This window comes from Ovis aries, chromosome 7 (assembly GCF_016772045.2).
Source record: "Ovis aries strain OAR_USU_Benz2616 breed Rambouillet chromosome 7, ARS-UI_Ramb_v3.0, whole genome shotgun sequence".
Taxonomy (NCBI): domain Eukaryota; kingdom Metazoa; phylum Chordata; class Mammalia; order Artiodactyla; family Bovidae; genus Ovis; species Ovis aries.
In genome coordinates this window covers 29,216,509-29,232,255 of record NC_056060.1, presented here as the reverse complement: position 1 = coordinate 29,232,255, position 15,747 = coordinate 29,216,509, and the positions used below count along the sequence as shown (strand labels likewise).

General features: G+C 37.0%; 1 long non-coding RNA gene across 2 annotated transcripts in view; it reads right to left on the bottom strand.

Annotated features, from left to right (window-relative positions):
• LOC105610613 (uncharacterized) overlaps positions 1 to 15,747 on the bottom strand; it is a 444,948-nt gene that overhangs the window by 427,578 nt on the left and 1,623 nt on the right. For both annotated transcript variants that reach the window (XR_001041531.4, XR_009601465.1), the window contains exon 2: positions 9,812 to 9,911. This is a non-coding gene — a long non-coding RNA (uncharacterized LOC105610613). The remainder of the gene's footprint in view (positions 1 to 9,811; positions 9,912 to 15,747) is intronic.

Below are 15,747 nucleotides of genomic sequence, written 5' to 3'. Positions count from 1 at the left end.
ATGCTGGGCTGGAAGAAGCACAAGCTGGAATCAAGATTGTCAGGAGAAATAATAACCTCAGATACACAGATGACACCACTCTTATGGCAAAGTGAAGAGGAGCTAAAAGCCTCTTGATGAAAGTGAAAGAGGAGAGTGAAAAAGTTGGCTTAAAGCTCAACATTCAGAAAATGAAGATCATGGTATCCGGTCCCATCACTTCATGGGAAATAGATGGGGAAACAGTGTCAGACTATTTTTTGGGGCTCCAAAATCGCTGCAGATGGTGACTGCAGCCATGAAATTAAAAGAGGCTTACTCCTTGGAAGGAAAGTTATGACCAAGCTAGATAGCATATTCAAAAGCAGAGACATTACTTTGCCAACAAAAGTCTGTCTAGTCAAGGCCATGGTTTTTCTAATGAGGGATTGGAGGCAGGAAGAGAAGGGGACGACAGAGGATGAGACGGCTGGATGGCATCACCCATTCGATGGACATGAGTCTGAGTGAACTCTGGGAGCTGGTGATGGACAGGGAGGCCTGGCATGCTGTGATTCATGGGGTCGCAAAGAGTTCGACACAACTGAGCGACCGAACTGAACGACTGAACTGAACTGATGATCTCTTTCACAACTGCTTCCCCAATTACTTTACTTTTTAGTATCAAGAAATGCAGGGTAATCTTAGTATCCAGATTAGTTTGGTTTTAAAGTCTATGTTATTCTTTCATCCATTAAAAAACCTTAAGCATTTCCCATGCACCAGGCCAACAAACAAACAGGAATTAGAAATAGAGCAACAAGGAGGTTTAAGGTTCTGTGTGCCCTTCCAAAACCAACCCTTCATCCTTTTTTGTCTTCCCTGCCAACTCAGCCCCAAGGGGCTCTTCTCTGTGAATTGTATCCACATGCTTCCTTATCTTCTTCCTGTGGAATTCAGTCAGTGAGAGGCACTGGTAGGAGATGGCAAACCAGATGGAGAAGAGATCTGTGATCTCTCTTTCTTGGTGTACTATTATGATAATGACTGTATCCCTCTATCACTACAGCTCATGTCTAGTGACTGATTCCTCTCCCATCACTCCAATATCTAAAAAGATCCAATGACATCATTTCTTCCCTTGCCTCTTTAGAGATTGCTACCCATACCAACTGGCAGGTTTATCTCCTCCCTTAGGTAATTCGGTGGACTTCACATTTCAATAACCTCTAAAGTCTCAGTGACTTGTGACAACAAAGGTTTATTTCTCAATCATTCTTAGTATCCATCCTAAAACAGGTAGGGATTTTGTTTCAGGATTTACACTAGTAGAGCAATGATCACTCTGATTACCAGTCTCTTGGTAGAAGAAAAAGAGAACCAGTGAACTATGTAGTGGATCTTAAAAGTTCTTGCCAGAAATGACTTCTGTCTCTGTTCATTTATTTGGCCAAAACAAATCACATGATCTTTGGATAGAGATCAGTGGTCTCTGGGCAAAGGACTTCATAGGGAAGAAAAATAGAATATTTGGTGAACAGTAATAAATACTACATCTACCAGATGGGATCTTGCCAATGGATGGGAAATTATCAATTGATGACTGAGAAGTCTTGGTAGGGTCTTAGGAAGCAAAAGTCTTTTCATAAGACACAACGTTAAAGTTGAGTTTTTTACTTGGTCTAACAGATACAAGCAAAATGTTCCCATCTGTCCACATATTAGTATTCTGTACTAATCACATTAGAATATTTCAACTGACTGGATAATAATTATCATGCATCTTAAAAGAGAGTAGAATTAAGGACATATAAATTTCCTTTTGCCCAAGAGAGAAAAAGGAATCAGTGATGATTAAAAAGAAAGAAAATCCTATATCAAATCAGGTAGGCTAATTATTTGTTCTTTATTAATTTATATCTTTACCTTTTATTTAAAAAAATAGGAAGAGAATTTAGAGAACAATTCTTCTTCATTTAAAAAATATTTTAAAATATTAAATGAAATTAATATCTACTGTACTTTTTCAAATAATTTCTTATCTATAAAAAGTATTCATTTTTCTAAATCAGAACACATTCTCTCAAAATAACAATTATGTTAAAATTATGTTTGTATATAGATACAAATAAAAATTAAATGTGGAAAAGTTCAAATTAATATCAGTAAAGAAATACAGAATATCTTGTTTAATTTCTAGAATTATAATACCAATTGTGTGATTAACAATTTAAAGTGTTCATTGCCTATTATTTATCAAAATCCCCCATTATTTTTATTATATTCATTTTTATATAGTAAATTTTGCTTGATCAGAACTCCTACCTATATCATTTCTGTCATGTATTTTACTGTAGATAAATTAAATCACATCAAGTATTTGTTCTCCTTCCTCAGAGCTGAGTAGTTCTCAAATATCATTTATTTCTTCGTGTGTGTACACATGCTCAGATACAGATATGAGAAATGAAAAACAATACTAGGATCATGTACACATATAATCCAAAATACACATTGCTAAACACAATAAAAAATTAATCTATTGGGTTCTAGAAAAAGAGCAAAGCCAATGTATGTATATAGAAATTTATGAAATGAGAAGCTCAAAGAGAAAATGACCATAATTAAAATGTTGTTCAATCAAATTCTAACATATTACTATAGTTACAATGAAAAATTTCCAAGTTCAAATTCTCTTTTTATAAACTGTTTTCCTCTCAGTTCTTCTTGCAAATTGCTCTCCTTCAGAGAAATATAGATTTTCCACTTAAACGAACTCATTTATTTAACTATTCCTGTTGCCACTGAGTCATCATTTAGAATTTAGTTTGTTGGATTTTTTAATTTATCTAATTACTCAGAAATACACAGCTGGACACAGAAGGTTATTCATAAGCTTTTACCAGAGCCATGAGATATTGCTATGAATGATTACAGGCTATATATGCTCCATGATGAAAGAGAAGTGACAGATGGGCATGATGTTTATGATGCTTCCAATATTTTCAAAGCTGTGGTTGATCAGTTTCAAATGATTGATTTAGGGTCTAAGGCATTTATATGTTTGGATAATAATTTAGAGAAGTGAAAATAGTTGTAACAGTGAGCCTGATGTCATCACTTTTTAAGCTCATTTTACAGCAAAATTCTTGATGAAGAGAATCAGTGGTTGAATACATATTCTCGGCATTTCTTGAGAAGCGTTTTTTTCCAATGAGATTAGAAGGAAGATTTTTTTTTATTTTTTAACGGATTATTATTAAGCTCTAGAAATTCAGAAAGTGTGAAAGTATAGGCTATTACTTTTGCAAAATTGCAGAGGTGACAGTTTTATGATTCTGAAACTTATAATGGCTTGAAAGTCAGGAAACCTGGGTTCTAATTCCAGCTCTGTCATTATCACACTCTGTGGGCAAGCACTAATTATCTGATATATCTTTGTTTCTGTCTTTTCTTTAATAAAGTGAAAAGAAAATATTTTCTTCCTATTTCAAAGGTATATTATTAGGATACATGAAATAGGACTTGTTGAAGTATTTGGCATTTGTCAAAAGAAAGATGATCCACAAATCCTCATTATACTTATACAACACTATATATGTATTCCAGAAACATTTTCATAAATAAGAATGATGTATAGAATTATAAAGAAGGAATCTGAAAAGAAACTTTTTGAATGGGAATATTAAAAATATCAATTTGTTACTTTAAGTAACTCTAAATTTTTTCTATGATGCAATTTTATAGATAAAATGTCTGACACTGGAGACTGAAATTAGATGTAGATGTTAGTCTTATTGGGGCTTCCCTCATAACTCAGTTGGTAAAGAATCTACCTGCAATGTGGGAGACCCAGGTTCAATCCCTGGGTTGGGAAGATCCCCTAGAGAAGGAAATGGCAACCCACTCCAGGATTCTTACCTGGAGAATCCTACAGACAGAGGATCCTGGCAGGCCACAGTCCATGGGGTCACAAGAGGTGGACACAACTCAGCAACTACACCACCACTACATTAGTCTTATTTACAATATATTGAATAAGTGGCAATGAATTTCAAAAAGAATTTCACTATCCATTTCTGACCTATTGAGATATCTTGAGAATAGAATCTATAAGACTTGATTGCAGTTTGTGGAAGGATAAGGGAAGGAAATGGCAACCCACTCCAGTGTTCTTGCCTGGAGAATCCCAGGGACGGGGGAGCCTGGTGGGCTGCCGTCTATGGGGTCGCACAGAGTTGGACCCGACTGAAGTGACTTAGCAGCAGCAAGGGAGAAGAAGAAGTTAAGAATTACCATGGAGACCAAATTGTTGGAGGGTTATGTCCTCAACTAACAGCAAATTGGTAGAAGTGTGAGTTGGTGTAATGGCATAGGAGTGTGACGTGTTAAGATAGTGAACTCAGTTTTGAATGTGCTGTAGATGCAGGTGTCCAGCATCCTTAAACTAGTTATATCCAGTCTTACTTTAGAGTAACTTCACCTAGCCACATTAGCTAGAATTTGTTCTGGTTCTCTTAAAAAAACTTCATTCTTTACTATGCAGTTGTTATCTATATATAATGGTACAAAATAATGCCCTAGAAATATTTAGTAAAACAAAGTCACAACAGTGAATATAGTATGCTCCCCTTAGTGAAAAATAAAAGTGATATATGTTTATACTCTCATAAACTCATTCTGGAAAGATACAGAACAGTGGGTAAAGTGTTGCATCACAGGAAGGGATCTGGAGGACTGGAGGTCTGAGGAGGGAGAAAGACTAATTTTATTCCTTACTCTGAAATCCACATTGTCTGATATGTATACAGCCACCCTAGCTTTTTTTGGAATAGTGTGTGCATAGCCCCTGAAGTTCAGAGAATCTGCCTACAATACAGGAGACCTGGGTTTGATTCCTGGGTTGGAAAGACCCTCTGGAGAAGGGAATGGCAACCCACTCCAGTTCTTGCCTGGAGAATCCCATGGACAGTAGAGGCTGGTGAGCTACAGTTCATGGGGCCACAAAGAATTGGACACGACTGAGCAACTAACACTACTACAGATGCATAGTAAATATTTACATCTTACTTTTACTTTTAACCTGCGGCTTCACATTCGGAGTTTCTTATGAACATGAAATAGCTGGGTCTTACTTCCTTGTCTAATCTTTCTACTTGCATTTTAGATGTTTAAACATCAACATTCAATGTGATTATTGATATTATTGGATTTAAATCTAATATCTTGATATTTGTTTTCTGTATCATTTTCCCCCTTTTCTCTTTTTTTCTGCCTTCTTTTAGACTAATACAGTATTTTTATATGATTCTACCTTCCTCCTTTTTGGCTATAAATCTGTGCTTTATAATCTCTAAGTGTTTCCTTTAGGTTTTACATGTGACAGCTACTGTGACTAGCGGGTGTGTGTGTGTGTGTGTGTGTGTGTGTGTGTGAAATTGCCTGGTGACCCAGATGGTAAAAAATTTGTCTGCAATGCAGGAAACCCAGTTCAATCCCTGGGTCAGGAAGATCCCCTGGAGAAAAGAATGGCAACCCCCTCCAGTATTCTTGCCTAGAGAATTCCATGGACAGAGGAGCCTGGTGGACTATAGTCCATGGGGTTGCAAAGAGTCAGACATAACTGAGTGACTAACACACACACACATGTATGCATATGTATATATATGCAATCCTAACCTCATAAGGTAAAAGTGAATATCTGTATTTTGCAGATGAAGGAAAAACATATTGTTGAAATTATAAATAAATATCTCAGAACAAGAATTAAAACCCAGGTTTGCCTGACTTCAAACATACATTGTAATATTAGGAAAATAATGCAATAACTTTCAACCTTGATATAATCAGAATCCCATAAAAGAGATATAAACTAAAAACTGATTGTTATTAAATTTTAAATTATTGACTATATATCTGAATATTATAAAAAGAATAGAGTCTAAACATAATGGATTGGCAGACTAGCTAATATCAAAATAAACAGAAATCTATAACATTAAAAAAATATGGTAATGTTATCGCTCTCTCTTTAAAGTTACTACAGTAAAAATACAAGGAAGAAATTAGCTATCTGCAGAAGTAAGTCTTACCCTTAAGGCAAAGTTTTAAAATATATTCCAATATTTTTGATGTGTAATGGAAATTTCCTTTCATATATTTATAAATGACTAGTGCCTAACTGAAATCAATATAGTATTTGAAAATATAACTGCCACTAAAATGGTTTTAGAGGCAATGGCAACCCACTCCAGTACTATTGCCTGGCAAATCCCATGGATGGTAGAGCCCTGTAGGCTGCAGTCCATGGGGTCCCTAGGAGTCGGACATGACTGAGCAACTTCACTTTCACTTTTCACTTTCATGCATTGGAGAAGGAAATGGCAACCCACTCCAGTGTTCTTGCCTGGAGAATCCCAGGGACAGGGGAGCCTGGTGGGCTGCCTTCTCTGGGGTCACACAGAGTTGGACATGACTGAAGCAACTTAGCAGCAGCAACCCCCTTATAATCCCTTGCCTCCATTTTTAACCATATAGACATTCCTAAAACATTTTTGATATAGAAATCCTGGAACTCCCATTGTTTGGGAAAAAGAATAAGAGGAAAAGGAGGCCCCACCAATGGATTAAGATATTCTGATCTCCTTCAAAGTTTAAATCTTATGGCACTTATATCCATGCGTGCTAAGTCACTTCAGTCATGTCTGACTCGCAACCCATGGACTGCAGCCTTCCAGGCTCATAGATCTATCTATCTAGCTATCTATCCATGTATTTTGAGAAAGGGACTTAATGGGATACCATTTATCAGATAATAAAAACTGACTCCATCCTTACCAATAACAATCTTTTGTTAATTAAGATACCAATTGCATAAAATGACTATTACCAATTTTAAGCATACATTAAAATTTGTATATTAAGTGTACATTAAAATTTGATGAATTCTGGTAATTGCATATAATTGTATGACCACTTCTACTATCAAGGTATAGAACACTTCCTTCACCCTAAAAAGTCTCCTTAAGGCCTTTTGTCCTTGATAAGCTTGTCTCATGCCTGACTCCAGGGAATACTGATACCCTTTCTACTATTGGTAGCTTTGCCTTTTCTAGAAGTTCATAAAAATGGGGCTGCACAAAATGTAGTCTTTCGTGCTTGGCTTCGTTCACTTTAGCATGCTTTTAAAATTCACCCATGTTGCTGCATATATTGCTGAACAGTATTCTATGGTATGAATATACCATTATTTATTTACTCATCAGGTGATGAAAATTTGGATTGCTTTATGTTATTAGCTACTTAATACTGTTATAAATATTCAAATACACATTTTACATGGATATGTATGTTTATTTCCCTGGAGTACATACAAGGAATAGAATCCCTGGATCATAAGGTAAAATATGTCCAATTTTATAAGGTTCTGCCAAACTGTTTTACAAAGAGGATATACCATTTTTGCATTCCTACTAACAATGCACTAGAGTTTTAGTTGCTCCATATCCTTGTCAACACTTAGTATTGTCAGTCTTTATTATGTTAGCTATTTTAGTGGGTATGTATTGGTATCTCATTGTGGTTGTAATTTGTTAGGCAATGTTTCAATGAAAGAGATGTATTTCCAAATTGCATTTTCCTATTGGCAATAAATCAACTGACTTACATATATTCTGATTTGTTAATAAGAAATCCAAGAATTTGCTTTTTTCTATCATTTCTATAGTCTAAAATAGCTGTGTAGCTTCTATTAGTTCCCTAAAATCTGATCTATACTGCATGAATGATAAAGACTCTCTGAATCTATGAAACTAAAGACTAGATCCTATACTTTTCTGTAATTTCATCAGAGTATTGCCTACCTGTGAGACCTAGCCTGAAGCAGTCAGGTATCCTGCCTCCTTTCCTTCCTTCCAGTCTCCCAGTCATCCATTTTTCCAAAGATCTACTCTATTTACAAAGATGTGTGTTAATTTTAGAAAATTAAAATGAAAGATACATATAAGATAGTAAAAATAATCCATTCAGTTTTACCACCCAAAGACTACCACCATCAACATGTTAATGAATTTTTCCAGATTTTTCTTTATGTAAAATAAAAATAGACTATGTTATTATAATGAACTATTTAACTATTTAATTAAATTCTTAAAACAACTGTGTGGTAGATCATATTTTAATCCTATCTTACAAATAACAAAACTAAAGAAAAGAAGTTTTCAGGACTTTGTCTCAAATTACAAAGCTTAGTAATTGGTAGTATTGACATTCATATTGAGGGAGTTAGTCTGATTCCAGACTGCAAGTATTAGGTTGGTACAAATGTAATTGTGGTTTTACATTGTTGAACTTTTCCGTTTGAATACATTCTTAAACAAGTGTGGTTATGGTATAAATCATTTTAATTCACATTTCTGGATTTAAGTCTTTTGGCTAATGATTACTTGCTGTTTACATTTATTTTAGACTATAGAAATGATGTTAGAAAAAAGCAAATTCAAGCATTTTTTAAAATTTGAGTTCAAAATGGCTCATAAAGCAGCAGAGATAACTCGCAACTACTAATGAATGTATAGTGCAGTGGTGGTTCAAGAAGTCTGGCAAAAGAGACGAGAGCCTTGAAAATGAGCATAGTTGCCAGCCATCAGAAGTTGACAACAACCAACTGAGAGTTATCATTGAAGCCGATCCTCTTATAACTACATGAGAAGTTGCCGTAGAACTCAACTTCAGTCAACCATCCTATGGTCATTCAACATTTGAATCAAATTGGAAAGGCAAAAAAGCTCCATCAGTGGATGTCTCATGCGCTGACCAAAAACCAAAAAAATCATCGATTTGAAGCATTGTCTTCTCTTATTCTATGCAAGAACAATGAACCATTTCTTGATCTGATGAAAAAGTGGATTTTATGACTACCAGTGACAACCAGCTCAGTGGTTGGACCAAGAAAAAGCTCCAAAGCATTTCCCAAAGCCAAACTTTGCACCAACAAAAGGTCATGATCATACTTTTTGGTGGTCTGCTGCTGGTCTGCTTCACTACAGCTTTCTGAATCCCAGTGAAACCATTATATCTGAGAAGTATGCTCAGCAAATTGATGAGATGCACTGAAAACAGCAATACCTGCAGCTAGGATTGGTCAACAAAATGTGCCTAATTCTTCTCCATGATAATGTGTGACCACATGTAGCATGACCAATGCTTCAAAAGTTGAATGAATTGGGCTATGAAGTTTTCCCTGATCCACCATATTCACCTCACCTCTTGTCAATCCCCTACCATTTCTTCAAGCATCCTGACAACTTTTTGCAGGGAAAACACTTCCACAACCAGCAGGAGGCAGAAAATGCTTGCCAAGAGTTCATCAAATCCCTAGGCACAGATTTTTATGCTACAGGAATAAACAAGCTTATTTCTCATTGGCAAAATATGTGTTGATTGTAACAGTTCCTGTTTTGATTAATAAAGATGTATCTAGTTTTAATGATTTAAAGTTCACAGTCCAAAACCACAATTACATTTGTATCAACCTCTTACTTAACCATAATTCTACACTGTCTACCATATTTTTGCCTCTGTGTGTATGTGTGTGTGTGTGTGTATTCTTTGTATGTCAACTATCAACTCATGGTTATATTTACACAGTAATTTTATGTAACTAATACCTAAAATTTTATCACGTTTTCTGTTATTCAATACTACAAATAACATTGCAAAGAACATTATCTGTAGTATTACCCATTTATCCCCTTAAGATAATTCCTAGTGATGGGAATGCTTAGTCAGACTCTGTGCACATTAAAGATTTATTATGTAGTCCCAAATTGCCTTCCAGAATAGTTGTACTTACTTCTTCAGCAACTGAGCTTGAGATTTTCCCTTTCCCTGTATTCCTGCCAGCATTGGTCTCTATCCTCACCAGTTATTGCTTTTTCATAGTCTCTGCTAACCTGAAAGTTAACAAATAATATCACATGTTATTTTATTTCAAGTTATTGGAGCTACATTGTTAGTCTTTTAAGATATACAAGTAATGCATATGTATTCATCAAAAGTAGTGAAATAATAGACTGATATGAAATGAAAGTAGAAGTCCCACCTCCCATTTTTCTCATCAGAAGTATCATTTTAACAGTTTAATATATAACTTTATAGAGTTTTTAATATTCACTTATATATTTATGTATATATGTTTAATTTTCTTTTGATACAAATGAAAACATCTTCTGCAACAGGCTTTTTACACTTGAAAAGATATCTTAGAGAATTTTTCATTTTCCTTTAACTGTTACACATTATTTCACCATGTGGAGGCACAATAATTTATTAAACCAGCTCTGTTGATGAAATTTAGGTTAATCACATATATATATATGTCAATACATATATAATAAGGACATACTATATACCAGGACTGTTCAATAAGTGAATAACAAATAATAATATAAATTAACAAACAGAATAATATAATACATAATATTATATGTAAGAATATAATAATTTAAAAGTCCCTATCCTGATGAGATTTCCATTTTTCTTCAGTGGACATTCTCATACATTTTTGCACATGTATGAGCACAAAATATCTCTGTAGCTGTGTTAATATTTCAAATTTTTATACATAAACATATAATGGACCATCAATAAATACTAATTGAGCAAAAGAATAAAGATTTTTCTCTAAAGTTAAATTATAAAATTAAAAATAAAGAGATATGTTTTATTTGCTGTACATAGTAATTACAATTTTAAAAATTAGTTTTCAACATTGAAGAAAAGAATTAACTAAAATGAAGATTTCTGCCATCTCCTGGAAAATTGGAAGGTCTGGTAACACTGGGTTCACATTTGCCCAGATAGCTACCACAAAGTGATGAGTGCCACAGTCTTCACCATTCCAAATTGTCTTATTCCAGGTTACTTCACTCATTTATGTTACCTGTCTGGCTCCTATGGCTTCCAAATTTGCCGTTCTACTTTAGATGGCTCAGATGGTAAAGAATCCACCTGCAATGCTGGAGAGCTGGTTTTGATCCCTGGGTCTGGAAGATACCCTGGAGAAGGGAATGGCAACCCATTCCAGTATTCTTGCCTGGAGAATCCTATGGACAGAGGAGCCTGGCGGGCTACAGTCCATGAGGTCACAAAGAGTCAGACATGACTAAGTGACTAAGCACAGCACAGCACATTATGGAGTAAAGAAAAAAGAAATCTAAAAGAGACAAAATGACTCTCGGGCATATAATATTTAACCATGACCTAATGCAAAATATTAATTCATGTAATACAATCTGTGTCATTCAGAAAAAGGATCGGTCAGTTTGGAAGCATAGAAAAAGGAAATTCAGGAAGTGAATGATGGCAATGTCCTTCCAGACATATTTTGGAGATATATTAGCCAAAATTTCAAGCTGACCACTTCAGTGGCAGGTATAATACAGTGGTTAAGAACACAGACTTTAGAGCTAGACTGCCTGGGTTTGAATCTTGGTTTTGACACTTATTAGCTCTAGAACTTAAGGCAGTGCTATGGACTGAACGTTTGCATCACCCCAGAATTCATCTGTTGAAGCTGTAATCCCTTATATAATGGTGCTTGGGGGTGGGGCCTTTTGGAGCTGACACTGAACTCTCATGAATAGAAATGTCTCTCTCCACCATGTGAGGTTATATCCACTCACAGACCAGGAACAGATCTCTCATAAGAACCTGACCATGTTGGCACTCTGATATCAGACTTCCCAGCCTCCAGAACTGAAAGAAATAGCTGTTATTTAAGTTAACTACTACTATAGTATTTTGTTAAAGCTGCTCAAACTGACTAAAACAGCCAGGTAATTTAACTTCTTTGTGCTCAGTTTTCTCATCTGAAAATGGGAAAAACAATGTATCCTACATTATGTTTGATGCTATGTTTAAATGTCTCTATACCTAAAACACTTAGAAAAGTGCCTGGTCCATAGAAGTTATCATTATTAATATAAATGCATCAGATACTCGTGTAGGATGCCCTTCAATTTACCTTCCAAATATTCACTCACTTGCTTTTTTCCTAAATCTTCACCAAGGAACCTTCTGATGAGTCCCTGTATGAAGTGACTTCACAGAGATGTACTGACTTGAGATGTAAATCTGCACATACTCTCTGAGGAGTAACTACCTATAGAGTATCGAGGTTTTGATTTGAGCATCTGACTCTTTATCAATCAGTACATCATTTAGATGTGCTGCCAAGGAAGCAGAATTCAGTGACAGCTTGCAACTTCTTATTACCAGCAACAGTGTTTGGCTATGAGAGTTTCCCCTAAGTAAACTGGCAAGGATGTGAGATTTTTTTATGCCAATTTTCCATTCACCTATTTTGTTGGCTCTGCAAACTAATCCATAATCATTTATAATAGTTTGAGATTGTAGGAAGTGAGCTCACAATGGCTTTGAATGGTAAATCTTGGGCAAGTCATTTCAATATAGTATAAAGAGTATCAATTTAGACTATACTGATATAAAATCTATTAATTTGTTGACATTGACTGGGCTGCTCCTACCTTTACACTATCCATGTAGAACATTATGCATATAGGGTTCTGGCTAAGCCAACTTTTCTTGAAGTTTTGGCAAATTGTTGTTTTAGTCACTATGTCTTACTCTTTTGCAACCCCATGGCCTGTAGCCCACCAGCTCCCTGGATTTTCCAGGCAAGAATACTGGATTGGGTGGCCATTTCCTCCTCCAGGGGATCTTCCCAACCCAGGGATCGAACCCGTGTCTCCTGCATTGGCAGCTGGATGCTTTACCACTGAGCCATCTGGGAAGCCCTTTGGCAACCTGGTTATTGACAAATGGATTGTTGTTGCAATGAGAATGTCTTTCCCCTCCCAAGTACAGAGAAAGCATTTTTATGTTGGGCTTTTATCTCCTGCTTTTGGAAATAAAAAGGAGGTCAGATTGCTCTTCTTGCATCTACTATTTCTCAAGTGCCTTTAATTTAAAATAATCAATATGTCAAAACGGCATATTTGGGATTGACATGCTCTGAACTCCTTTATTTCTACCCATCATCCAAGTCTTTTTCTTTTTCTAGAATTTATCCTATGGATTCAACTCATGGGACTCTTGCCATATGCATTACATTACTTGTTGCTTTCAAAATATGCCCTCTTGTATTTTGAATATTTGTTTTATGCATTTGTTGCATCTCTCCAACTACATTGCTAGCTCCTTAGATATTTGGCTCATTTAATAAGTGTCCACAGTCACACAACTTTAAAACTGCATTTTAGATGCTGAAATTGGTATGCAGACTACCACTGCTCTAGTCACCCATACTAAGAGCAGTAGAGTTAATGAGAACATTATGGTGGTGGTGGTTTAGTCACTAAGTTGTAGCCAACCCTTTGTGACCCCATGGACTGACTATAGCCTCCGAGGCTCCTCTGTCCATGGGATTTTTCAGGCAAAAATACTGGAGTTGCCGTTTTCTTCCCTGGGGGATCATCCTGACCCAGGGATTGAATCAGTCTTCTGCTTGGCAGGTGAATTCTTTCCCACTGGCCACCTGGGAAGCTGAGAACATTACAGTATAATAAAATTGAATGCTTACTATATATTGGGTACAAGTTCCATATGTATTTATTTATTTAATTCATAACAATTGGCATCATCCTTCATGGTTTTTTCATCTAACATTCCATATTTAGCTCATGTGGCTCTATTAGCTCTACCTTTAAAACAGAGCCAGAACCTTCCCACTTATCCAAGTTAGTACCGTCCAGATTCCAGGCCCCATAATTTCTCTCCAGGCTTACTGCAAAATCCTCCTGATAGCTGCATTCTCAATACAGCCCAGTGTCATCCTTTTAATGTTTTAAGTCATACCTCTGTTCAAAATGCTACAAAGACCACTCACTTCCTTAGTGTGAAAGACAAAGTCCTCAGTGGCCTACAAGAGCTTATGTCACTGGCAAAGCACATGAGATTCCGTAAAAAAAAATATAGGTGTCCAGGTCCAATTTCTTTGTATTTAGTTTCACTTACTATAGGGCATCTGTGTAGAGGTTTTGCCCCTAAAACATGAATTGGAGTTCTAGTGCAGAACTGCTGCATTTGACACCCCAGGACTTAAGTGCTGAACAATACAATACCCTGAACAACACAATTGTGCCCCTTCCTGTTGACAAAAACCCCATAAAGCAGCCCTGCCCATGGCCTGCTGAGGAGAGTTTGTTCTTCGAGAACTCACACCTCTCCATTCTTTGACCGAAGGGTAAGGCAACCCACTCCAGTATTCTTGCCTGGGAAATTCCATGGACAGAGGAGCCTGGCAGGCTACAGAACCAGGGGTCACAAAGAGTAGGACATGACTGAGCGACTAAACAACGACAACAAAGATCTGCTTTGCTTCTGAACAGAACCAGGCAGGAGGACCCTTGTTAGAGCCTAACTTGAAAGTGTTCCAGGAAGGGGGACCCCTTTCAGGGTCCGAAACTGGGCTCTTGTTTAACAGTTGGAAATGAATTGTCCAAGGAGACACATGTGCTGACAAAGCAAGAGATTATATTGGGGAAGGTTGCCCGGGCAGAGAGCAGTTAGGGTAAGGGAACCCAGGAGAACTGACTGTTCCGCAGTCTCGGGTTTTATGGTGATGGGGTTAGTTTCTGGGTCGTCTGTAGTCAATCATTCTGACTCAGAGTCCTTCCTGGTGGTGCACACCTTGCTCAGCCAAGATGGATACCAGCAAAAAGGATCTGGAGGTGGTCGGACATGTGGTATCTCCTTTTAAGCTTTCCTGAACTCTTCCGGTTGGTGGTGGCTTATTAGTTCTGTGATATTTACCAGGATCTCCTGTTGTAAAACAACTCATGCAAATGATTACTATGGTACCTGTTCAGAGTGGGTGGTTTCAGTAAGTGTGCTTCCCCTAACAAAAGGATTGATAATACAAGACAGGCTGGGACCTGATACCCTTTGCTGCAGTGCTTACACCTGAACAAACATTTCTCCAGGAACAAAATACAAAGAAACTTTAAAGGACTAAAAATAAGTGCTTGCATGAGAAGTATACAAGATACAAAAAGACCAAAAAAATTCTAACTACCACTTCTGAAGAACTGGGCGCAAACACAAGGTGTTGGGAGCAAAAGAAAGAGGGTACTGCACATGCCCCCTGCGCTTAACATCACCAATGTGCATGTATGGTGGCCAAGTCATTTGCCATTTCCTACTCCAGGCAATCTTCCCAACTCAGAGATCAAACTCACATCACTTGTGTCTCCTGAACTGGCAGGAGGATTCTTTACCACTGTGCCACATGGGAAGCCCCAACACTACTAAAGCAGTGGTGTATGCATGCTAAATCGCTTCAGTTGTGTGACGTGAGACTCTCTGCAATCCTATGGACTGTAGCTCACCTGGCTCCTCTGTCCATGGGATTCTCCAGGCAAGAATACTAGAGTGGGTTGCCATTTCCTCCTCCAGGGTATCTTCTGGACCCAGGGATCGAACCTGTCTCTCTTTATCCTTCTGTATTGGCAGGCAAGTCCTTTACCACTAGTGCCACCTAGGAAGCCCCCTAAAGGAGTGGGCAAACCACCTAAGCCACCCAAACCACCCCTCCAATATGACTTCTGGACACACTACTACCCTTACCTTGCATAAGGAACTGACTCACTCCCTGCCTCCAGGAGTGAGTAAGGGGACCTGTTACTTGTTTTCACTGTCCTCTGTTTGCCTGAATTTCTTGTCTGACCTCTTATCAATTTCTATTGATTGGGCAAGCCAAGAACACTG